The 27,075-nt window shown below is 35.4% G+C and overlaps 1 protein-coding gene and 1 non-coding gene across 2 annotated transcripts in view; one reads left to right on the plus strand and one right to left on the minus strand.

Moving 5' to 3' along the window:
* The window catches only part of NCOA2 (nuclear receptor coactivator 2), a 302,914-nt gene that overhangs the window by 141,416 nt on the left and 134,423 nt on the right, over positions 1 to 27,075 (plus strand).
* LOC144457394 (U6 spliceosomal RNA) lies at positions 17,450 to 17,556 on the minus strand. The gene has a single exon (XR_013486697.1). It is a non-coding gene; the product is annotated as a U6 spliceosomal RNA (small nuclear RNA).

Consider the following 27,075-nt stretch of genomic DNA (forward strand, 5'->3'; position numbering starts at 1 on the left):
TTATTTTCCTTGGATTTCATGACTTTTTTGTTCTTCCAGATGAATTTTATCATTTTTTCCCCCTAGCTCTATAAAATAAGCCTTTGATATTTGGATTGTTATGGCATTGCATACGTAAATTACTTTAGGGAATATTTTTATTATGTCACTTCAGTTAACCATGTTGGTTCAAGCTACTCATGAACAATGAATATCTAATTATTTAGATTTGTCTTTGTTTTTATATAGGTTATTTTGTAGTTTTATTCACATAGTTTCTGTGAATCTCTTGATGAATAGACTCCTAAGTATTTTATATAGTCTGCATTTTGAATGAAATTTCACTTTCTCTTCCTGCTGTGTTATGTTTGCAGTCTCCAGAAATACTGATTTTATTTATGTGTGTATAGTTTATATTCTGCAGTGTTGCTGAAGTTTTTAATTGTTTCATTTACTTTTTTACTTGACTCTAGTGTCTATCCATATACCATCACGTCATCTGCAAAAAGCCATTATTTCATTTGCTTTATGTATTTATTTATTCTCTTGATTTATCTTGTTGTTATGGCTTAGCATTTTTAGTACTAAACTATTATTGGTGATAATAGGGATCCTTGTACTACTTGTGATCTCACTAGGAAGCCTTCCAACTTTTTTCAGGTATATATAATTTTTTGCTTTTTTGTTTCAGACACTTAATTGCCATGTTAAGGAAAAGTCTATTTATTCCTATGCTTTCTATTGTTTAATTTAGTGGGGTTTTTTTTGAAAGCAGAAATAGCTGTTGGATTTCATCAAAAAGCCTTTTCAGTACTTCTTGATACAATGGGGTTTGGAAAAAAAATGTTCATTATAGTTTACTATCTTTCTGTAATCTCTTGGCTAACATTTTATTTAATATTTTTTTTCAGTGTTAAATAGGAATGTTTACCTGAGGTTTGTCTCTATGTTGTTTGGGTATCAAGACTGCATTTGTATCACAGAAAGATACTTCAGTGATCTTTTTCTTATTTTCAGAAAATAGTTTATGTAATATTCAGGTTAATTGTTCCTCAAATGTTTGAGAGAATATACTTGTAAATCCATTTTATCTTGGAGTTGTTTTATTTGGGGATTCAGTTATTTGTTTGACTTCTTTTTATGATACTGCATTATTTAAATAGTGTTTCTTCTGTCTCTTGTTTTTATAGATAGACTGACTCAGTGTTTTGGAGTATTTTCAATTTGTTAGTGTCTTTGATCTTAAGAATTGTTACTTTGTTGTTCAGTTGCAAGCTTATTGTTTAGTTTTGTTTTTAGCTGTGTGTCCATTTCATTGATTTATTCTTTCTCCATTTCATTGCTGAAGAGTTTAAACGTATGAAAATGTCCCTAAAGTCTTCTTTATCAGGATCTTATAAATTTTAGTACATTATCTCATTATTCTGATATACGTGAGTGAAATTTTCTATTTTTTGCATGATTTTTGAAACACCAATTCTTTAGCACTGTTTTTGTTTTCCAAGCAGTTTTTAATTCTTCAAAGATTTTTTATTACATTGTGTTCAGTAAAAGATATATTGAATGTTTTCTTCCTTATATTTGTTTTTGAAGTTTATATCTCAAAATAATATTTGTTAATTTTTATAAAGATTCCATGAATGATTAAGAATTATGTAAACTCTTTTCTTTTCCCATTCAGTAATTGTCAGGGGTCTATTATCTTTAATTTTTCTGAAGTTTTAATCGAGTCTTTTTTTTTTTAAGATTCATCAGAGTCTGAAAAGAGTGCTTTGAGATCTTTTCTCTATTAAAGTTTTACTGTTTCTCCTCCTCGAAACCTAACGATCTTTTATTATTTTGATGCTGTGCTGTTTTTGCTTCATTTAAACAATTGATATTGTTTAATGATCTGTTTGTTGCTTTTAAGCAGAATGTAGTTTCCCTGCTTATGTATTTTTGTTATATTTATCTTTGTCTGAAATTATGATTTTTCTAGCATTTTTTAAAATTTAGCTCAAGCTTTAAGAATTTTGCTTCATTTCATTTTAGCTCTTAAGTGAATCTTTTATGTATAAAAGTGTGCTTTTAAAAATAATATTGTTGCATTGTATTTTCTAATCCATTCTGCTAGTCTTATCTTTTTTCAAGTGGCTTCTTTGCATTTATGTTAATTGTTGGGATTGTTAATTGTGCATTTATTTCTAGCTTGTCCTCTCAATCATTCCCCCCTTCCTCTCACCATTTATTTCTATTCATCCCCCACCCCCCCACCCCTTTGCAAGGAAGAAGGTGTTTAAATGGGAGTTTGCCTAACTAATGCTTGTATTCTATAAATGATTCAATCTGTGTCCCCTTGCCCTACTCCCATCACAGGGTTTTATTATTATTTTTGTAATCCTTCCTATTTACTCCCTACCCATCACATTGGAGTTTGTTTTTATTATTGTTATTCCTTCACTATCCTGCCCTTTTTCTTAACCATCCCTCCCATTCCCCTATATCCACATATTTCTTCTTGAATTTAATGTATTTCTGTACTGTGTATTTTGTGTGAGTATGTATATATGAGAATGTGTGTCTGAGTGTTTTCACCCTTCCTTTCTCTAGACATATAAAGGTGAGTTTCTTGAAATACTCCTTCCTTCCTCCATGCTTTTACACACTTCATCTCATGTACCCTTATTAGTTGGTATGGTTAGTTGACTACCCTTCTTTCTTTCTTCCCCATTATAAGTCCTTATCTATTTTCTTCTCTTAAGACCATTGGAACAGATCCTTGAATACATTAGTATTCTTAGAAGATTCTTGTTTCTTCTCTCTCTGAATGAAAACAACTTATTTTCACCTACACCCTTTAAGTTGGTATATGGGTGTACTTTTCTATGAAGTGTTCCATTAAATTGATTAGATATGTCAGCCATTCCTTTGTCTTTTAGAACTGATTGCTCCCTTTATCATTCAGACTATCTTATCTTCAGTCTCTCCCAGACTGCTCACCTACTGCCTATAAACATGTCCATGTCTTCTCCTACCCTCTATAAAACCCTTATTTCATCTGTCTGTCTTTCACTAGCTATTGTCCTATTTTTTTCTCCTTTTCATGCCTAAACTCCTTGAGAAAGTTATGTATAATCCATGCCTCCAGTTCCTTTCCCCCTCACAATCTTGTTATTTCTCTGAAGTTTGGCTTCTAATTAGTAGTTTGTATTATATTCCAGCTGCTCTCTCTCTAAAGTTACCAGTGATCTCTTAATCACCAATCCAGTGGCCCTTTTCTCAGTCCTCATTTTTCATGAGCAGTCTGCAGCCTTTGACACTGTCACTTATCCTCTTCTTGCTAGATTTTCCTGACATGGCTTTCTTCCGATTGTCCTGCTGCTTTTCTCACCACTCCTCAGTCTCCTTTGGTGGATCTTTACCCACTGTGACCATTAACTGTGGTTATCCTATAAGGCTCTGTCCTGGGCCTTCTGCTCTTCTCCATCAAGACTATTTCAGTTGTTGATCTCACCAGCTTCCATGGTATCAGTTATCATATCTCTATGCTGAAGATTCTGAAACCTATTTATCCAATCCCATCCTCTCCTTTTTTCTAGTCTTGCATCTCCAAAATGCTTGTTGGACATATCAAACTGGATGTCCCATAGATATCTTAAACTTAACAAGTCCAAAACTGATTTCATTGTCTTTAGCCACCTAATTCCCTTTCTTCCTTACATCTCTTCCCTATTACAGTCCATTCCCCCACTAAGCCATAACATTGGTCTTCCTAGTGCACCTCCCCACCCCACTGCGTCCTTGCTTTTTCCAGGATTAAATATAAAATCCTCTGTTTGGCTTTCACTCATTACCTGACTGTCCCCTCCTACTTTTCCTTCCCTTTCCCTATTCCCTCTGTGATCATTTCATACTGGTCTCTTTTTTTTTTAGTCACAGAAGGTGACATCTCCGGAGTCTGGTCATTTGTGCTGACTGTTGACCATGCCTGGACATAACTCTCCCTCACCCCTTGTGTCTTCACTTCCCTGAATTCCTCCAAATAGTCAGCAAAAATTTATATATTATATTAATAATTTATATTACATTAATACTTATTTATTATACTAATGATTTTAATAATATAATATTATTACTATGACAATAATTATATATTTCTGTAGCTTATATTATACTGTATGCTAGATACTGTGTTCTCAAGGACCTCATAATCTAATGGAGACAACATGCAAGCAACTATGTACAAAAACACTATATCCAGGATAAATTGGAAATAATCAATAGAGGGAAGGCCCTGGAATCAAGAGGAACCAGAAAAAGCTTTCTGTAGAAGGTGAGCTTTTAGCAGGGGCTTGAAGGAAGCCAGGAAAGCCAGGAAGGAGAACAGTCCAGGCATGTGGGAGTAGCAGCAGATGATGTCGCTGTCTTAGAGTCTTTGGAAAGATTGGAGTTGGCGTTATGAAGGGCTTTGAACACGAAACACATGAGTTTATATTTGATGCTAGAGGTGATAAGGAGCCACTGGAGTTTATGGGAGTGAGAGGGGATTGACATGGCCAACCCAGCAGATGATGTCACTGTGTTGTTGAGTCTGTGGAAAGATTGGGGTTGGCATTAGGAAAGGCTGTGAACATGAAACAGAAGAGTTTATACTTGATGCTAGAGGTGATAAGGAGCCATTGGAGTTTATGGGGATGAAAGGGGCCTGACATGGCCAGCCCCGCACTTACGGTAAAGTGGAGGATAGACTAGAGAAGAGAGATGTTTGTGACTGTGAGACAAGCTAGGCCGGGACCTTCCTCTGTTGATTATTTCCAATTTATGTTTATCTAGCTTGTTTGCACTTAACTGTTTGTGTGGTTTCTTTTCACATTAGAGCATGAGTTCTCTTAGAAAAGGGACTGTCTTTTGCTTTTCCTTGTATTCTTAGCCCTTAGCATAGTGACTGGCACACAGGAAGTGCTTAATAAATTGCTCGTTGCTCATTGCCTGAGTAACTGACCCCTTGATTCCCAAGCTCCCTTGTACTGTGTGTGCTGTTGTACATGTTGTGCCTAATCCTGCCCAAATTGCTCCCACAACCTTTGTATCCCTAGCACTCAAGAAGGAGGTTGCCTGGTACATATTAGGAGGTTGGGGATGATGAGAAGGAAGAGGATGCTGTGCTAAGCTCTTTACAGTTATCATCTCATTTGATATTCACAATAACCCTGGGAGGTAGATGCTGCTATTATTCCCATTTTTCAGAGGAGGTTAAGTGACTTGCCCAGGGTCACACAATTAGTAAGTGTTTGAGATAGATTTTAACTCAGGTCTTCCTGATTCCAGGTGTGGCATTCTATCCACTGCCTAAAGTGTCTAAAAAGTTCTGATCTTTTCCTCAGAAATGGTTCAGATCTCTCTTTCATTAAAGGTCCATTTTTGCATGATTGGACTGTTTTGTTTTGCCCAATTAATTGTACATTGTTTAAAAACCTTTATATTTTGCCTCTTATAATATTGGATTCCTCTTTTTACTTTTATTTTTCTTTATTGTGACTGTTGTCAAATCTTTTGTCATCTTACCATGATTCCTCAGTACTTAAACTATTTCTTTATAGCTGTTTGCATCATTCATTCATTCATTCATCCATCCATTCATGCCTAGAAGTTTGGGATTTTATCTAATCACTTGGGAAGGCCCCAGGGTCACAACTAGAAAGTGTCTTAACTGGGTTTGAATTCTGATCTTTCTAGCTCCAGGCCCAGAGCTCTGTCCACTTTGTCCCTGCCTCTGGGTCCCATAGATGACTTCTCTAGCCTGTGATTCTTCATGATTATGGTGCACTTTTTTTGACCAGTTAGGACTCGGAGGAGGAGCATATAGTTAATTTTTGTTGTTTTTATTTTCTCTTATCATCGCTCCTTTTGGTACATTTTCAGAGTTTACTGGGAAAGTTTTTGAGAGACATTTGCTCCACTTTGTCAAAACAAACTGTAATCTCTTTTTAAGCCTTGCATCGACTGTGTTTTAAAAGTTTTTCTTTTTTCCTACAAAGCATTTTTTATTGCCTTTTAAATTAATTTTATTGCTAAGATAATTGCATTGGCTTTTTATGGTTTTCGTAGTCTTTGCTTTTCACATGATAATGCTTTAAATTTGTAGTTTGCATTTTGCTTTCATTTTACTATCCTAAGTTTTCCAAAATGGTGTGTATGTGTTGAGATGCACCCCCCCACACACACACACACATCAATAAACGTATTAAGCACCTATTGTGTGCCAGACATCCCTGCTGTCAAGGATCTTACAAACTAATGGAACACATACAGGATGCAAATAAATACATGCAAAGCAAGCTATGTTCAAGATAAACAAGTAAGAGAGGGAAGGCACTGGGATTAAGAGAGTTTGGGGGGAGACGTCAAGTAAAAGATGAGATTTTAGTGGAGACTTAAAGGAAGCCAGAGAAGTCAGTAGTCTGAGTGGAGGAGGGAGAGTGTTCCAGGCCTGGGTGACAGCCAGAGAGAATGCCTGAGGCAAAGAGATGGAATGTCTTATTTGTGGAACAGGCAGGAGGCCAGTGTCACTGAGTAGAATTTTGTGTATGTGTATGTTTGTGTGTGTGTGTGTGTGTGTGTGTGCACACATATGTGTAAAATAATAATATAGTGATGATGATAATCAACATTTCTACAGTGCCTGCTATCTACCCAGGCACTTTGCTAAGCACTTGACAGTTGTCTTATTTGATCTTTGAAACAAACTGGGAAGTAGGTGCTATTATTGTGTGAGTGAGTGAGTTTGTGTGTGTGTGTGTGTGTGTGTGTGTGTCTGTCTGTCTGTCTGTCTGTGACTCTATATCCTTTTGGAAGCTTACTCTACCATTGTCATATACATCACCTCGATGCTGTGTTGGTCATCTAGAATCTGTTCAATGTTAATACTGTTTTCTACCCACTTTGCAGTTCTTTTCAATTTTTATATTGTCTACCAATTTGATACCAACTGTTTAAATTTTTTTAGAAGTGTTATATACTTAAACTGTAGAACAGCACACCCAGAACAAAAAGAGGATATTGTATTTGAAACTGAATATCCATTTCATACAGTTGCATTTTTTAATGAAAGTATTTAGTGAAACAAATTACTTTCAAGGCTGTCTTGATTGTGCGCCTTTGAACCTTTCTGCCTTCTGTTCCTCACTTGCTAACCACTCTACACCTCACCTAGCCATTCCTCCCTATTAAAAATGAATAAAAAAAGGGAGGGGGGATCCTTGTGATTATTACATTGTCTTTCAGAGTTGTTTGGTTTTTTTTGTTTGTTTTTAAATAATACTGCTGTCCTTGTAAAAATCATTTTCCTGGTTCTTCTCCCTTCACTCTGTATTACTTCATATTACCCAGAATTGTCTTAAGAGTGTCTCTTTCATCTTTTCTTACAGTTTACTAACCTTCTCTTTTATTTATATATTACAATTTCTTTAGCCATTCCCCAATTGTCTAAGAGACAGCTTACTCCCCCTTTATCCTGAGTCTTCGTCATTCCTTCCTCTCCACCCTCCTCCTTTAACTTCCCCCTTCAAATTAGGAATTTTTTATTTTTTAGCTTGAGACTATTCTGTCCCCTATGTTATCCTCACTGTTAACTACCCATGCCTTCTCACCTTATATCGCTATGCGTTTCTGTGTATTTTGACACCACATTTTGTGCCTTTATGCTCAATCTTCTTTTGTCCATTTCATGTAAGAATGAGCTTCATCTAGTGCTCACTCTTCTCACCCCTTCCATATTTGTATAAGAAATTGCAAGTCTTTTTTACGTCAAGGTATTCTTTTTATTCTTCTTTCTCTTTATTCATTTTCTGCCCTTTATTACAGAACTAAATCCACCCCCAATACCTCATGTCTTTTGTTTTTGTTGGTTAGGGTTTTACTGTTGTTCTTGTTTTTAAAGAAAGTTAATTCCTTCAGCAACCTGAATTAGGTTATTGAGGTTGTGTAGGACCTCTTTTCCATTACCTTTTATTAGAATATTTGCACTGTGCTATCAGCTTCTTTTCAGTTCTAAAATACGTTTATCTTTTTAGGTTTTTATGGATTGTTGAGTTTGTATTTCTGAATTCCTACTCTGCTCTGGTCTCATCAGATATGCTCGATAGTTCTCTTCCATTAAAGGTCTAGTTTTTTCCTCTGTAGAATTATACTCAGGTTTTTCAGGATAAATTATATCTCTCTTTCTTTTGGAATATTGTATTCTAACATCTCGTCTGTTTTTTTTTTATTAGAACCTGCCATGTCTTTTGTGATCCTAATTATAGTTTCCTGGGACTTGAACTATTTCTTTCTAGATACTTCTGGTACTAGTTTTTTATCTTGGGAGCTCTGGATTTTTACTATAACATCCCTGTGATGTTTCCTTTTGCAGGTCCTATCCGGACGTGAACTGTGGTTTTCCGTCTATCTTTACTTTCCCTTCCTTTCATTTATGGTTTTCAAGTAGTCTGATGATTCTGAAATTATCTTTCCTTGACCTGTTTTTCAGGTAGGTTCTTTTTGATAGCAACTATCTTAAATTCTTTTCTTTTTTAAAGTCTTTTGGGTTTGTTTTAATGTTACCATCTGGAGTCATTGATTTCTGTTTGGTGTACTCTAGATTTCATGGAATCCATTTCTTAGGTAAAGTTTACCACTTTCTCTTCTAAGCTATTTATTCTATTCCAACTTTCCTGTAGTTCTTATGGAAAATAAATTTTTTACCTTGAGTTACCCGTGCCTTTTGTGTGATTTCCAGGTTAACAACAATTTTTGATACTGGTTGCTATTTTCTTTGATTTACTCATCTCAACATTTCGAATTGGTGTGTTTTTGTCAGGGCCAGATTCTGTGTGTTTACCCTGTTTCTTGCCCTAACCTCCATCTTCTGGCCTCCAGTATCTCTGGATCATTGAGGTTCATGGCGCTGAATCTTAAGTGGTCTCTCTGATGTCTATGCTAGTCATTTCATTACCTGATGCTGTTCTCCAGGGCTTCCAGAGTTCCCATCCTGGGGCTTTTTCTGGGGTATCTTTTGGCTCCTTTACCTCTGAAAACAGTTTTGCAAGCTAAATTTCTTGGTTCTCTCTATCTTTGTTGAGGGGCAATCCTGCCCTGGCATTGGCTTTTTCCTTCTGACTGAGCTTCTCCTCCCATTCCTCCATTCTGGGGTGGAAGAAGTCAGTTGTCATAGTTGTGTTTTCTTGATCACTGATTCAGTTTGGTATCTACTTTGAAGTTTTTCTTAATAGTTAGATGTTATACCACCTATTTACCAAGCCATTTTATTTTTAAAATTTATTTAGTATTTTATTTTTCATGTAAAAACAATTTTTTAGCAATGATTTTTGAAGCTTTGGGTTCCAAACTCTCTCCCTTCTCCCCCACCCCCCACTCCCCATCCTCATTGAGAAGACAAGCCCTTCGATATAGGTTATACATGTGTAGTCATGCAAAACATTTCCATATTACTCAGGTTATGAAAGAAAACATAGACCAAAAAAAAAAGAGTCTCAAGAAAAATAAAGCAAGCTTAAAAAGTATGCTTCAATCTGTATTCAGACACCATCAGTTCTTTCTCTGGGGATGGATAGCATTTTTCATCATAAGTCCTTCAGAGTTGTCTTGAATCATTGTATGCAGCAAGCCATTTTAACCAGAAATCTTTATGTCAGTTATCAACCTTTGCCTCATATTGTGAATCAGTAGAACTAGATTAAGGCAAAGAAATTCAATCGTTGATTTTAAATACATCTTCATTTACTTCTGAAATACTAGAACAGTCTCACTAAGCACATTGTACATTTACATTTATTCTTTTATTGGCTTTTCTGGTTCTTGTGGATGATAAAGTTAGTTACTCAGCATTTATTAAGCACCTTTTATGTGCCAGGTATTGGGCATAGAAAGGCAAAACAGAACAAAACGTACCACAATACCCAGTTATTACTTTTAAGGAGCTCAGAGTCTAACTCACGGTCTAATTGTTGGTTCCCTTCAGTAATGAAGTTGGCTTTAAATTTCTTTATTCATCAAATAATGCCGTCTCTATAAATTGACATTCTGTCATGGTAAGCTTTTATATTGCTTTGTTGAAATTGAAATAATTTCTTGGAACCTTACAAATTTATTAGTGCTTTTGGGGGGGTATTCTAGAAACTTATGGGAAAAAAATTAAAATTACCAAAAATAAGAGCAAATAACTGATTCTGTTGAATTCAGACAAATAGATCACTTAATCCTTTTTGTCAGTGCTATCCTATACACTGACTTTGTGGTTTTAAGTTGTATGTTCCTACCCTAGATACACTTTAATTCATCAAGGTCTCCGCTTATCTCCTCAAAGTACCTACTTTCTGTGTTGAATTGGGAAATGAAAGCAAATTTCAACATCACACAAAACAAATAGGAAATTAACCCAAGTATATAATACCATAATGAAATAGAACTTAACTTTGAGAATAGGAAGTTAGTATAGCTTAACTTTTTAAAAAATTGCATGAAATGACTTGTAAAATGCTTTACAGACATTAAAGCTATTGTTTATTAATTTCTTTGGATTATGCACAATACTCTACCAATCTTCCCATACTTTAGTAGAGGCAGCGGTGGTACAGTGAATAGAATGCTAGGCTTGGAGTCAGGAAGACCTGAGTTCAAATCCAGAGTCAGACATTTACTAGTCGTAGGATCCTGGGCAAGTACCTTAACTTCTATTTGCTTCAGTTTCATCAGTTTCAAAACGAAGATAATATTAGTACCTACTTCTCAGGGTTGTTGTGATGATTGAATGAGATAATATTTGTAAAGTGTTTAGCACAGTGCCTGGCACATAGTGGCCACTATATAAATTCTAGCTACTATTATTACTTCCTGATTCCTGGTGTATGAATATTACATTAATAGAGCGGGTTAATCAACCATCTGTAAGAGTCCACAGGGTGTTCAAAATGTTTGGCACATGAAAATTTATATGATCAGAGACAAAAAAATCTCAAGAGAACAAGATGAACATGTTCACTACAATCACACTTAATATTACATTTCATAAGAAAATGTTTATAGCCAATGTACTGTTCCCTGGTAAAAGGAAGACAGTGCATCAGAATGTTTGTTTTGAGAAGTTATTTTTAGCAGCAGCGCCAGGAATTGTTTATATTTTCAATTTTAGGCTATACTGTTGGATGATATATTTTGCTAATGCCAAAAATGAGTAAATTATTTCAGAGATATATTGTGTGTGTGTGTGTGTGTGTGTGTGTGTGTGTGTGTGTGTGTGTGTAGAAATCCTTAATAGCAGGAGGGGATGGAGGCTTACTTAGTCTATTATCATAAAGCTCTGCTAATGTAGCTTCTGAGTCATGTGACTGCAGAAAAGGCTATTATCTCAATGAAAAGGAAACTGCTTTTTAGAGGAAGCAATAGAACAGAAGCAGGAGGAATTTTCGAGTGCTCCACCATGCTGGATTGTCAAAGGAGATCTGTGTGATCAGCAGCTAGAAAAGGATTTGTGTGGCTAGTTTTGTCAGCTCTGGTTAGTTACAGATGATAGAGGAGATAAGCGGCTGTGTACTCAGCATGTGCTTAGGTTTACATCAAGATGTAATGGTGGTTTGCTTTAATAGAAGGTATTTATCCCGAGAGCAGTAAACTTACTGCTAATTTGTATTTTTGATTATTTGAAGTATTTTTATTTACATTACTGTCTGAAGATAAAGAAAATCTGCAGAAATCTGATTTGAACTACAAAGACTGGAAGATTACAAGGTGTGTGTTTTAGAAGTGTTCTGACTTAATATTTGAGATTGTTCTTAGAATTCTGTATGTATGTGCACATACGTGTGTGTGTGTATAGATACATATATACATATGTATGTATGTATCTATATCTCTCTCTTAGGGAAAGGAGGACTGACTGTACATGACATTCAGGCATAGTAACACTCCCAAGTAACAAATAGATGGGATTTGGTCCAAACCAGTTCCTCAGAGATCAGTATCATTTATTATCTTTATTTAGTGATTACTGATGTATTTATAGTTGCCTTAGGTGCCCAAATCTCATATGCTTTTAGTAGTAAGTATTTTTCTAATATTCAGAAATCATGCTCTATAACTCGGAATCATGAAGGAAGACCAGCACTTGTAAGCTTTTTTTTCTTTTGTACTTATTTTGTACTTATCTTTCAGCATCATGATTCTAAATTAATAATGTGTTGAAGCCTTGAAATTCTTTAAATTTTGGATTAATGATAAAGAAGCTTTTGACAGGAGAGCAAAGCCTCAAATAATGAAAATCTAAAATGAATGGGTTTTGTGTTCAATGTAATCACAGAACTTTCTCTGATTTTTAATTTTCTTTACATCCTTGTAGTACTACATACAAAAGATTTGAATGACATTCATTTTATCTACTGTGCTTGTCCGCTGTTTTTCATGCTAATGCTATTAATTCTGTTAGCAGTGTGTACGTACCTTTCTTTTAACCTTGGAGGAGGATGCCATACTGAAAAAAAAAAAAATCTCAGATTTACAAGCTTATTTGAAAAGGGTTAGCTATCTTTCAAGACAACCTGCCCATAATATTTTTCTCATTTAAATTCTAGAGCATTTAGTTTAAACCCCCTTTCCTCAAAAGTTTATTGTGGTTTTTATATGTGTGTGTGTGTGTGTGTGTGTGTGTGTGTGTGTATGTGTACATATATATGTATAATTGTATACATATATACAGTGTTCATGGAAACTGCTGAAGTTGGGTATGTTTTCCCTTTGAATAGACATTGTATGAGATGTGAGACCTTTTAGACTTTAGCTACAATGTGCAAGCAGCTTGCAGAAAATTAGTTCATGTTGTTCTAAGAAGAGGTGATGAAAGCAGCTCCAGCACCTAGAATTTTTCATTAAAGTTCAAGAAATTTTTTGCCTTCCTCCTTTTAATATCATTTATATATTATATTTTTGAAATAGATATTTCTAAAGGATCATATGAAATTTTATGACTTGTGAGTATCATTCATCCTATTTTTATATGAAATGCTATAATTGCACAATCATTTCTTTAACCATTGATATTAATTTTTTCTGCTTTTTTTTATTCTAGGCCTTCAGGCTCCTTGTTTGTTGGTCTTTGTGTATTTTTTTTGTTTTATTTTTAAGTTTTGTTACTATATAAAGGAACCTACAAACGTTCTAAGGAATTTTGGAAGACCTTAGGGTATTTGAACGAGGAAGATATTTGTAACTAGCATGTGGAACATGGCCTCAATAAATACAATTGTCCTACATGTGTAGTCTTGTGGGAATAATAATGAATGAAAAAAATTCTAAACAGAGAGGGCTACATGTCAGGTAACATTTTCCCTTGATTTTCTACATGTATTACCTCAGCTGAGTACATCTAGGCATAATTGTCATTGGACATCTATAAATGTGTGTATTACCCTTTAATTCCAACCAAAGTACTTTAAACAAACCACTGTTAACTGAACAATAAGATGACTTGATTTGGAGCTAGTAGGGACCTTAGAAAACATCTAGTCCAACACTCTAGTTTTTGGAGACGAGAAAAATGAAGCACAGAAGGTTCTGGGGAATTGCTTACTTTCATATAGATATAGGCCAAAATGAGAATTTGAATTGAGCTATTGAGTCCAGCAATGTTTAGTGAATTTTTTTGTCCATAACATATTATTCCTTAAAAATGAAAATATCTTTGTAAAATGATGCCTGTATTGTATTACTTAGGAATTAACTACAATTATATATGTCTCCCTTTCTTTTTACAGAAACTTTTTTTTATTGTATTTAAGGGTTGGGAGTAAGATGCAGATTTTAGAATTACAGTTAAAAGGCAAAGTTTTATGGTCAGTATAATGTCTAAACAAACCAGATGACTAGCTTGCAGATCTTGCTACACTCCAGAATTCCAACCACAGTAATTAACCAGGAATACTATAATCAGGTCTGATCTTGTCAGGCTGTTTTAAGGTTTTTCCCCTAAAACAGTTTTTCATTTTTAAGAAAGACAGGATGTAAGAAAAAAGCTTGAAAGCAAGGTTAATATTTTAGTTATTTAAAAAGACTCAATAAAATGTATATATAGGGTTTTATTGGGAATGTGAAAGTTTTGCTAGACTTTTTGGCTGTGGCTTAGCTCTAAACCCACTTTAGTTTGGGGTAGACCAAGGAAATGGAGAATTCAAAGTTATAAAGTCTGTGTAACAAATTGAAAATTTGGCCAACTCCCCTCTTTTTAGTAGTGGCTTTTTTTTAGTTATTCTCAAATGTTTCAGTAGATTAAAAAAACAAACAAACAACCAAAACCAACCTTTGCCCATATCTATCATAATTGCTCTGCAGTCTTTAAACTTGTTGGTTTTGGTTAGTATTGGGTCTGTGCTAATTTCTGACAGTTGCCGAATGTGTATTCATCACTCCAACATTGCTTACAGTGTAATCATCCCAACCTTTTTAATACTATAACATGAAGAAAAATGCATTAACTTTCTATTTGAATTATCTGATTTGGGGTACTTTTCATTTTCTGAGAAACTTTTAATTCTTCCTTCAAGTCTGTTTTACACTGAACCAGTCATTCATCTCAGATATTGAAGTATGCTGAGCAGAGACAATCTTTTGGTGTAAAATCACCACCAGTCATGTATTGTCCATCAGCTTGATCAGCAAGTAAAATATTTTTGAGACTTCACAATTAAAGTACATGTTTTATTTTGTTATCCTGTCAATTTTTAGTTTTTAATCCAATCACATAACTTCTATAGAAGCTTAATCGGATAATAATCCTATTCAAAATTGTCATCAGCCATGTCATTCTATTTTGTTTGTTAATTACTATTTCCAATTTTGTTACATATAAAAATGTTATATTTTTCTGTATTTAGGGGTCATTATTTTTTTCCATACAGTATTTACATGTTGATATAGAAGAATCAGAAATCTTTAGGCTCTTCAATTTTACTTTAATTTGGAGGTTTTGGGTGTGTGCACACTCATGTATGTATGTGTGTGCCCATTGCATTTTTGTTCATTTTAAATAAGTTTTGGTAAAATTATAATAGTGGACTTCCTCAGATATAGATGGGAGTTTGAGTTGTTGTCTAATCATGAGCATTACTAAAGTTAAATAAGTAGTATAAAAGTAAGTAGCTACTAAATAGCTACAGACCATAGGACATATCCATGCTAGGAACGTAGTATGTTATTTACCAATGGAATGGGGAAATGTGTTTGTGTATTCCAGTATACTTTCATTCATTTCAATTCCATTTAAAACAACTTCTTAGAGCAGTACTAAATCAATTTTCTTTTTTCTTTTTTCTTTTTTTGACAAGAAATTCAAGCTTATGAAATAGAACTCATCGTGTAAAGTACAGCTTTAGATTTGAGTTTTAAAAAAGGACAGAGGAAGGAAAAATAGGAAGGGGTAAGTGGAGAACAAAAACTAGATTGGGATGTAATAGAGTATTTTTGTACTAATGTGATATGGGAGAGGAAAATATTTTGCATAACTTTATACTTTAGACTCTGCTCCTATGTCTTTATTTTTTAAAAAATAACTAAATTAAAAACTCCCAAGGCTGTTGTTGTTTATATTTCTTTGGTATAGCTTTCAGTTATGCCAACAATGTAAATCTAAATTAAGCCCTATGGCGATAGTAATTATGAGTACTCAAAAAAGAATTCATGAAATGTCCGTATTAGAGATGAATGTTCCATCCATTCATTTTCCAAACAAATGATGGTTTTTAGTGAATTATTCTCAGAGATGTGATATTCAACATTTTATTTTTTTTAATTTAAATTTTTTTATTTTTTCCATATGCTTTTGAGTTGAAAATTTTTCTCCCTTTTCCTCCCCCCCACCCGCCCCAAGACGGTGCACAATCTGATATAGGCTTTACATTTACATACCCATTAAACATATTTTCACAGCAGTGAAGTTGTAAGTAAAAATTAAAACCAATATGAGGAACCATCAAAAGATGAAACAAAACTCAACAGAAGGTAAAAATAAATGATAGCGATTCGACTTCCATAGTTCTTTCTTTGGATGTGGACAACATTATCCATCCCGAGGCCTCTGGAAATGTCTTAGATCCTCATAATGCTGAGAAGGTTCAGTTTAACAATCTTAGTCATTGCATAACATGGCTGTTATTGTGTACAAAGTCCTCTTGGTTCTGCTCACTTCACTCAGCATCAGACCATATAAGTCTTTCCAGGTTTTTCTGAAGTCAGCCTATTCATCATTTCTTATAGCACAATAGTATTCCATTACATTCATATACCACAACTTGCTCAGCCATTCCCCAATTGATGGGCATCCTCTCAATTTCCAATTCTTTGCCACCACAAAAGAGCTGCTATGATATTTTTGTACATGTGGGTCCTTTTCCCATTTGTTTGATCTCTTTGGGATATAGCCCTAGAAGTGCTATTGCTGGATCAAAGGGTATGCACATTTTTGTAGCCCTTTGGGCATAGTTCCAAATTGTTCTCCAAAATGGTTGGATCATTTCACAACTCCACCAACAATGTATTAGCGTTCCAATTTTCCCACATCCTCTCCAACATTTATCATTTTTCCTGTTTTGTCATGTTGGCCAATCTGATAGGTGTGATGTGGTACCTCAGAGTTGTTTTGATTTGCATTTCTCTAATCAATAATGATTTAGAGCATTTTTTCATATGACTATAGATGGCTTTAATTTCTTCATCTGAGAACTGTCTGTTCATATCCTTTGACCATTTATCAATTGGGGAATGGCTTGTGTTCTTATAAATTTGTCTTAATTCTCTATATATTTTAGAAATGAGGCCTTTATCAGAGAGACTGGTTGTAAAAATTCTTTCCCAATTTTCTACCTTCCTTCTAATCTTAGTTGCATTGGCTTTGTTTGTGCAAAAACTTTTCAATTTAATGTAATCAAAATTATCCATTTTGCTTTTCATAATGTTCTCTATCTCCTGTTTGGTCATGAATTCTTCTGTTCTCCATAGATCTGATAGGTAAACTATTCTTTGTTCTCCCAGTTTACTTATGGTATCAGCCTTTATATCTAAGTCCTGAACCCATTTTGACTTTATTTTGGTATATGGTATGAGATTTGGGTCTATGCCTAGTTTCTGCCATACTCTTTTCCAGTTTTCCCAGCAGTTTTTTTCAAAGAGTGGGTTCTTATCCCAGAAGCTGGGGTCTTTGGATTTATCAAATAATAGATTACTATAGTCACTGGCTACTGTGTCTTGCATATTTAACCTATTCCACTGATCTACCTCCCTATTTCTTAGCCAGTACCAAGCAGTTTTGATGATTTATAATACAATTTAAGATCAGGAATTGCTAGGCTACCTTCCCCTGCATTTCTTTTCATTAGTTCCCTTGATATTCTGGGCCTTTTGTTTTTGCAAATGAATCTTTTTATTATTTTTTCTAACTCTATAAAATAATTTTTAAAACATGGAACGCTTCACGAATTTGCATGTCATCCTTGTGCAGGGGCCGTGCTAATCTTCTCTGTATCGTTCCAATTTTAGTATATGTGCTGCCGAATCGAGCATGATATTCAACATTTTAAGGAGTAAAAACATCTATGCTTATCGAAGACACAGATGACACAGTTCTGGAAGGGATAGTTCATAGATTTGGCTTTTGACAGATGATAACAAGTGAACCAAACTCCAGACATAAAATTTAATAGGGATGAAATGTAAAGCCTTGAAACGTCGCTTTTGAAAAATGAATTATATATAAAGCATTGGTTGAGTTGATAAGTATGGCTATATAAAAGTATTATGTGGGAAAAAATTCAGGAAATTTTAGCGTGTTACAAAAATATGACTCACTATTGTGATACAGAAACCAAAAAGTACCAGGGCTAGAGTCAGGAAGACCTGAGTTCAAATTTGACCGTAGACACTTACTAACAGTGTGACCCTAGGCAAATCACTTAACCCCAATTTCTTCAATTTCTCACCTGCAAAATGATCTGAAAAAGGAAATGGCAAACTATTCGAGTTTTTTTTTTTTGCCAAGAAAACCCCAAAAGGGGTCATGAAGAGTCAGACACAACTGAAACAGGTGAACAACAACCTAGGGAAGAGGAAAGGTGAGATGGATTGTGTTCAGTTCCAAGCACCTCCTTTTTGAAAGATTGACAGCCTTGAGTGAATCCAGAGCAGGGACATCTGGATGGTGAAGGGATTGGGGCCTATGCCACTAAAGTATTAATCTAGGGAATTAGAGATATTTGGCTTAGAGAAGAAAAGACGTTAAGAGTAGGATGTTAGATCAAATATATGCCCTCTTCTCTCTATGTACTACTTCTCTTAGTCATGTCATCATATCTCAAGGATTTAATAATTCTCAAATTTACTTCTCCTGCTAGGGCTGACCTCAAGTCAGCAGGCAGTCCAGTTCAGCTGCCTTTAAGACATCTTAAATTGGATATCCAATAGACAAGTACAAAATTGAACTCCTTATCTTTTCCCCTCCCCCCATTATTTGTCACCACCTCTATCTAATCTGTTGCTAAGGACTTTGCAACATGTCTCCAATACTCAGTTGCCCTTTTCTCTCCTCTGACGCTTCCCCCACTGTGGTACAGGCCCTCATCAATTCACACCTGGACCAATGCACTAGCCCACTGGTGGGTCAAATATCTCCTTACTCCAGTCCGTCCTCCATTTAGCCACCAAAGTGATTTTCCTAAAATGCATGTTCAACCATATCACCCGCCCCATACTCAGTAAACTCCAGTGGCCCCCTATTGCCTCCATGACCAAATACAAAATACAAATAATGGAGGAGTTTGGAATTCAAAGGCCTTCATGACCTCTCTCCTCCCGATTGTTTACTTGTCTCTACCCTTAGATTCTAATCAGAGATCATCTCTTGCCTCTTTTCATATTCACAGGGCTCAATACAGTGCCTTGGCACATAGTAGGCACTTAATAAATGTTTAACTGATATTGAAGGAAGAGGGGGGCATTGTCCCATACAGGAGAGATTAAGCTTGTTCTAATTGGTCCCAGGGGGCAGAACTGGAAAACAGTAGTTGTAAACTAAAGAAATATACTGAGGCTCGCTCATTGCTAAGAAAAACTTCCTAGTAATAGTTGTCCAACAGTGGAATAGACAGACTGTTCTAGGAAACAATGGCTTCTTCACTAGAGATCTTTAAGCAAAAATTAAATGAACACTTGTTGGGTTTTCTATTCCAGAATAACATGTTCTTTGAAGTCTTTCCTAATACTGAGATTCTGTGATTCCTGTCCCTCCTCTGATTAACAACTTTATCAAATTCATAAGTAATTAGCACAGCTAAACTCCTAGCTAATTTAGCACATTCCTTTCTGGAATGTGATTTAGACTACTTTGATATCACCTGAGGTTTATCATGATCCCAGAGTTGAAAGAGTTTAAATCAGTAAGACTTCAGAATGTGACCATTACAAATTATCAAAAAGTAGGCAATAATTGATAAGTTCGGGAAACAGATAACAAACCTACCATAGAGTCAAGATATTTGTTGTTCATTTGTTTCAGTCATGTCCAACTCTTTGTGATCCCATTTAGAGTTTTCCTGGGAAAGGTACAGGAATGGTTTGCCATTTCCTTCAGCTCATTTTACAGCTGACGAAACTGAGGCAAACAGGGTTAAGTGACTCCAGGCCTGGCACTCCATCCACTGTGCCCACCCAGCAGTGGTATTAGCCATCATTTACCTAGCTTTTCTTTTCTTATTTATTACAAATTTTATGATGGAGTGGTCATGTTTTCAGATTTTATGTCATTTTTGCTTTGGCAACCACTTCTTTTTTGGTAAAGATCTGGTCCACAATTCCTTTCCGTCTACTCCATGTTCCCTTCTATGTTTCTTCTATCTTTCCCAGAATTAAATTTTCATTAATGTAAATAAAAAATTTTACCTGGCTGTTCAGATTTGTTGTGGCAAGTTAGTGCCAGATGACGTCCAGTTCAGTTTCATGTTTGTGGCAAATTAGTTAAGGAGTTGCTTATGCTTTTGGTGGCTTTTTCCAGTTACTTTTGTGATTGCTGCAAAAATTGGGCCTTAACCCATTTGACACATTGTTAGTCTTTTTTTTCTCTGTGGATACACAACTTCTACCTTTATCCCAGCATTTCTTTTAGCATAATGATTGTCTTCTAGATATGTCTTTCAAACTAAGCCTATGACGTGGTTTGAAGGGCTACAACTTGCCATTGTTCATCAAAAATGTTGTGGCCTGAACTGAATGTAATATTCACGATGAGTCATGTAGAATTGTAGAATTGAAGAGATTGAAGGAAATTTAGACGTAATCTTCTAGTCCAGCCCCAATTTAGTGAACTGTCAGATTGAACACCTGTATGGAATAGAAACTAAGAAATTAAGCCCCAAAGAAACTCATTCTACTTTTGTACTTTAGGTGTTTGGACTGATTAAGGCAGTATATCGTATTTAATTCTTTTTCATCAAAAACCTTTAAAATGCTTGAAGACAGTTGTCATTCTCTCCTCCCCCATTAGGTCCAAAGACATCTTTCTAGGCTAAATGTATCTACTTTCTTTGGAAGTTAAGTTTCATTCTAGTCCTAAGTCTGTTTTCCTATCATCCTTCTGATCTTCAGAGAACATTTTCCAGACTCATCATTATGCTATTTGTCCTCTTGAATATGTTGAAGCTTCTAAATGTCCTTTATAAAATGTGGTTTGCAGAGCTGTACAATATCTTGGATGTATGGTCTGTCAAGAGCAGAGTATGATGGGACTGTCAACTCCATTATTATGGATACTGGTATCTCAATAATTCAGCCTGAGATCCTTCTAACTTTTTTGCGTACTATTTTGCATTGTGACAATTTGGGCTTAGATTCCTCTAACTCCTCAATTCTTTATCATATGAATTGTAATCGTTAGTTTTGTCTTTTAACATAGAGCCCTTAATTTGTCCACCTTAAAAAAAAAAGTGAGAGCCCTTCAGAGATTGCTGTGGTGTAGCAGATAGAGTGGTCTTCAACGTCTGACCAAGCTCTTAACATGTTCCACAGTGCCTACTTTAGCCACCTTCATTGCTGTTGCAACAAATTGTTCTCACTGCCCATTCTGCCAGGGGAAGTCTTTACATGCTTGGGGCAGACACCCCCCTCAGTTACCCTCAACCTAGTTTAGCCTGTCTGCCAAGACAGCTTTACTGGGGTGTGGCTGCTGCACCTGCTACAGCTTCTTGAAGCCACAGGTTAAGTGTTGGGTGAGAGGTAGACAGCAAAGGTGGATGAGCAGCCCTGAAAAGGGTTCAGCAAGCCCTCACACCAGCAAGCCCTGAATACCCCGTACACTTCCACACAGGGATAAAGAGGAAATAATTAGAAGAGAGAAAGCTCTAGAATTAAGAGAGTTTGGAAAAGGCTTCCTGTAAAAAGTGGGATTTAAGCTGGTACTTGAAGGAAGCCATGGAGGCAGAGGTGAGGAAAGAGAAGATAGCGGGCACAAGTGACAGCCATTGAAAACGCCCGGAGTTAGAAGATGGAGTGTCTTGTTCGAGGAACAGCAGGAGGCCAGTGTCACTGAATCACCAAGTACATCAGAGGTTATATGGTATAAGAATATTAGCAAAGTATGGAGGTAGGTTGTGAAGGGCTTTGAACTCCAAACAAAGGATTATGTATTTGATTCTAGAAGTGATTTAGTTTAGTTAGCAGGCTGCGGGTGTTAGTGGGGAGTGAGTAGAGGAATGACATCGTAGGACCTGTCTTTCAGAAAAACGACTTTGGCAGGTCTCAGGAGGATGGGTTGGAGTGGGTAGAGATGAGTGGCAAGTAGACCAATCAGCAGGCTATTGCTGTCGTTCAGGTTAGAAGAGATAAGGGCTTGCACCTGGGTGATGGTAGTATCGGAAGAGAGCAGGGGGCATTTAAGAGACGTTGCAAAGGTTACATCGACAGACCTTGGCAGTATGGGGGGTGAAAGATAATGAGGAGTCATGAGCGACACTCAGTTTTTGAGCCTGGGGAACTGGGAGGATGATGGTGTCCTTAGAGGAATAGGGAAGTTTGGAGGCAGGGAGTATTTGGAGGGAAATACAGTGAATTCAATTTTGGGTATGTTGAGTTTAAGATGTCCAGAGTTTAAGATGTCAAAGAGAACGTTGGAGGTGCGAGACTGAAGGTCAGTGGAGAGGTTTGGGCTCCTTGTGGAGATAACGACCTTGCAGCTGTTCTATGAGTCCTGTAGCCTGGCCTCCTCAGTATCTCAGCTGCTCTTAATGGCATTAGAGAAAAGATAATTCTTGCTGCAGAAGTCCTTGGCACCATCAGTGGTTCAACATCAGAAATTGATATGGTTTTATTTGTTAAAGAAGAAGCATTACAGTGCTATGTCCTAAAGGCCATGAGGCCTTTCCATCTGCTATGGATCTGAAACCCCAAATGTGTCCCTTCTTAGAATGTTAGTCTTTAAGACCAGGAACTCCCTTACTTTTTTTTTTCTGTTTATATCTCCACTGTTTAGGAAGTCCTTAATAATGTTATTGCTAGAAGCTTCCCTTTGTGATTATCTCCAATTTATCTTGTATATCTTTTGTTTGTACAAAAGGCTGTTTGCATGTTGTCTCCCCCATTAGATTGTGAGCTCCTTGAGTGCTAGAACTGTTTTTACCTTGTATCCCCAGCACATAGCATTTCCTGATACAGTAAGCACTTTAAAATGCTTGCTGGCTTAAATTGACTAAGTGCTTTTTTGTTCATTTATTAATTCATTAGTTTTCTTAAAGCATTGCTTTAGCCATTTCACTGTAGAATATGACTGTACTGTGTTTGAATCCTTTGACTCCAGATTTATTGTTCTTGCCTTTCTAACATACTGCTTTTTTTTCTGACTTATGGATAGAATCTAAGTTTCTCATCATGGGGTACTGTGACTTCTCTGTTCTCTATAATCTTTAATACAGTGTTGAATTCACAACAGAGTCATAGCATCTCAGTCTACTTGAATACCATCACTAACGGAATGGACCTCTAATAATAGTAGATGTTAATTTACATTTATCCTTAAGACCCCATTATCTGGGGATGTTTAAGAGAAATTCAGTGTTCTAACTACTTAAATTGTCCAGTTAACTGGGTCTCAGTTTCTTCATCTATAAAATAAGGAGGTTGAACTCAAAGACATATGGCCCTATCTAGTTTAAAATTATGATCCTGTGAATTTTTTGTAGAACCTTATAAATGAGGAACTGGGGAAACTTACTTATCTAAGGAATTGCTAGCAAGTGGCAGATCTGGTATTTGAGCGAGCCCAAGTTTTCTAATTTCTAAATCCAGTGTTCTTTCCTTACAGCATACTTAAAGCTTACTAGTTTTTTTTTCTTTCTTCAATTACTATCTTAACATCTTTCTAAAATGCATTAGCATGTTTTCTTGCATTCAAATGTAGAGTATCCTAAGCATAATTTAATCATTTAAAACTTAAGTCATGATCTTCTAGTTTTCAGGATCAACTCTTAACCCCATAGTACTGAAGTGTAGATGGAAAAGCAGCAAATGAATGTATTGAATCTATAATGACTCATGAATGTATTTGTAAAGTTTCTGTGTGTCTCCTGACTGTATCTTACTCAAGACTGTTTTTCTACTTGTTTCATTATTTGCTTCTTTCTATAACTGTGGAGCAGAAAAAAAAATCGGACCATTTAGAACCCAAATAGTCATGATATACATGAAATATTTTTAGAATACAGGTTATTTCTCTACCACCTGCTCTATAGAGCCATCTATGGGACAGTATTTGAGGGAAGTACAAGATTATTTGATACAGATTGTATGGTTAGGGACTAAAGGAATTTAGAATAAGGAAAAATATGGAATATTATTTGCATGAGAAGTTTTCATGAGGTTAGTGATTTTTTCGGTGTTTTAAAAAATGTAGAATTTGCTTAGATGGAAACACAGAGATTTTCTAGAATGGACAGGTATTTTCAGCAAGAACTTGATTGCCATACGGTATAAAGAAACCAGCCTTATCGTAACAGAAGGTGAGAAGTGAATAAGCTTGAATAGATTAGGTTGGACTAAATGATGGACAGCTTTGAGTACCAAGCTAGAGTTTGGACTTAGAAAACTTGTAAGAACTTAATAGATAGTAGGTGGTTAAAGACAGAATCTAAAAGTACCTATTTTGGGTTGTCGTTTCTTTATATCAACAAGAAATTGATGTTAATTAAGGACTTAAATCGTGTAAAACTTAATTGTTCAAAGCACAAATGTATTTTTGCCCTAAGGAATAAGTACTGCGCTTTGTTTTGAAATATTGACTTAAAAGAAAGCACAAAATAGAAGTAATTATATGTCTCTCTGTATATGAACTTGTGTTAGTATGCCGGTTTGCAAACTGGTTTAGTGTGGATGCATCATCTCTGACACATCTGGACTCATAGTTAGCTTGTAAGGAATAACTTGTCCCTTTGACTTGTTTACAAAAGGAATAAAATTTACTCAACTGCTTGAGAGTCTCTAAAGTGTCAGATAATTACCTTGAAAAGGTGGGAATATTTTCCTTCTGAGGTTGCTTCTCGGCACTAATTTGTTATGTTGGTAGTAAAAACCAAATTCAGTTTATCCTTAAAAAGTCATTTTGTGAGCAGTAGTAAGATTTGTCCACTCTTCTGCTTGTGAAGACAAATCTTGGAAATAAACTTCAAATCTTGAAAGAAACTTTAAAAACTGAAATTATCTATTAAGTAAACAGTTCTAAAACATTTTATGTTTCGTATTTCCAGTGTTATCAGAAAGTTTTTGTGACATATTTTCATTTGAACCTATAGAGGTATATGAATGATAGAAAAAAACATGAGCAAGTTGGAGAGGAGTGCAAGAGAACCCAGAGTGGTTTAAAATGCCATTTAATAAAGACTTTCCTAATCTTTTAATGTTTTAGCTCAGGAATTGGCAAACCATAGATAGGCCCAAGAAGGCCTACAAGCTAAGAATGGAATTTACATTTTTAAATGCAGCATAGGTCAGTAGTTTGCCAACCCTGGTTTTCAGTGAAGCAGGTCTGATTAACTTATTCATGCTTTCCTAAAATGTTAATTAGGAAAAAAAGTGGTCAAACATAATGTAAGTGTGAGCAACAGAAAATACAATAGCATAGTTTAACAGCATGCAAGTAATCTAGCATTTTGAACAAATTTAGTCATATTTCCTATTTTAGATAATTTTTATTTCTAATTTCGTCACCAATGCCAATCCGAGAAAAGGTTAAGTGGATACATTTTCGCATCATAAGGCACCATAGAGATATCTAGTGCAACTTCCCCATTTTATAGAACAGTAAAACCACCAAAGGAGGTTAAATGATTTGCTCAGGGTTACACTGGTAGTGAGAGGTATTGTATTTATACACATTTTTAAAATTCTAAATCTGTTACCCTTTGTAATCTCTGAACCACATTATCTTCTTGTCCATCACTGAGTTGCCATTGTAGGGTAGTACTGGTTATAGCTTCATGATTACCAGGATCATGTTCCTAAATGTGTGTTTTTAATGGGCAGCTAGGTGGTGCAGTGGATAGAGTACCCGCCCTAGATTCAGGAGGACCTGAGTTCAAATGTGGCCTCAGACACATAATACTTAATAGCTGTGTGACCCTGGGCAAATCACTTAACTTAATTGCCTAACAACCCCCCTCCCCAAGTTTACGAAATATGTATTTTTATTGAATCAAATTAATTAAATTGTATTAAAATGGGTATGGGGAGCTTTTTTTTTTAAAGGAACCCAACTGTGAGTTCTTTTTTAAAGTGGAGAACTGTTGTAATTAGTGTTTTTTATGTTTTATATAAATTAGGTTTTTAACAGATAGCGTTCAATCCAAACAAACTACATCTATCCTGAAATATACTAGAAATATTTAATAGCTGGTCTTGTGATTTCAACAGTATTAGATTTTTTTCAGTAAACATTCTCCCCTCTAGTTGAAAAATGATTCTGATTCAGTCATGTATTTTGCTTAAAGAAGTATCTTATAACTATAGGATTGTATTTCTTAGTTTAAAAAAGTTAATTTTAATTTTAGTGATTATTCAGTATTAGGTGAATCATTAGAATGATTAAAAATGTGCTAATCTCTGTGGCATACGGCAAGATGTGCACATTAAGAATGTGAACTGTTCCCTTTCTAATGAGTACATGGACCTTAATGCCGCTACACTGTGGTTAGGAAAAAAAATGAAGGTGCTGCTCTATAGAGAGATATAATTGTCACAGATTGTGAGTGTAAGAATAATTTGTTCATAGGAGAAAATGTTTCCCCATGGGATTCAACAAGATTTTCCTTGTAAATTAATTTTTATTCAAATAATTGAAATACTAATTAGTTTCTTGAATGAGAAAGAAGAATAAATTTTTTATTTGGGAAATTTTCATGCTGAATCATAAGCATAAAGCAATTCTTATTTTTGGTAACATTTTTTCAGGAATACTAAGCCTTCATTTAAATCTGCTTTGCAGAATGTTAAACACCAAATACACTGAAGGTGAGGGGGTGGGGGTGGAGGGTGGGGAATCACTTATATTATACAAGGAATGTACCTTTTTCCCAAGATATTTTCTCATCTGAAGTCTTGCTATTCTTGGGCATATTAGAACAAGCTGACATAGTCTATGTAAGCAGTTCAGGGACTGGCTATGTTAAGTGACTTAGACTATGGTAATAACAGAAAGTAGCAGCCATCTTATGGCATTGCTGTCAGATTAGAGGTTTTTCCTGGTTTGTAATGATAATTAAGACAATTTCCTGCTTCTTTATGTACTAAGCATTTAGGTTTGGTCAAAGTAATGTTTGAAAAGGGGCTTTTTACCACTTAAAATACAGATAGATGATGGATGTGGTAGAGTGAAATAGCTGTGTAACCATTGAACATGGATTTTAGCTATTGATTTGATTGCTGGAGCATGTGTTAAAGAGCTGTGCCTGCCCATTTGCAGCCTAATGTGTTTATTACAGTCTTCCCAATGGCATCTTGAAGTGTCTTTCACCTAAAGAATTCATGAGTATTATTGGCTTTCAGTCAGAAAAT

This window comes from Phascolarctos cinereus, unplaced genomic scaffold, assembly GCF_003287225.1.
Source record: "Phascolarctos cinereus isolate Bilbo 61053 unplaced genomic scaffold, phaCin_HiC Scaffold_4;HRSCAF=312, whole genome shotgun sequence".
NCBI lineage: Eukaryota > Metazoa > Chordata > Mammalia > Diprotodontia > Phascolarctidae > Phascolarctos > Phascolarctos cinereus.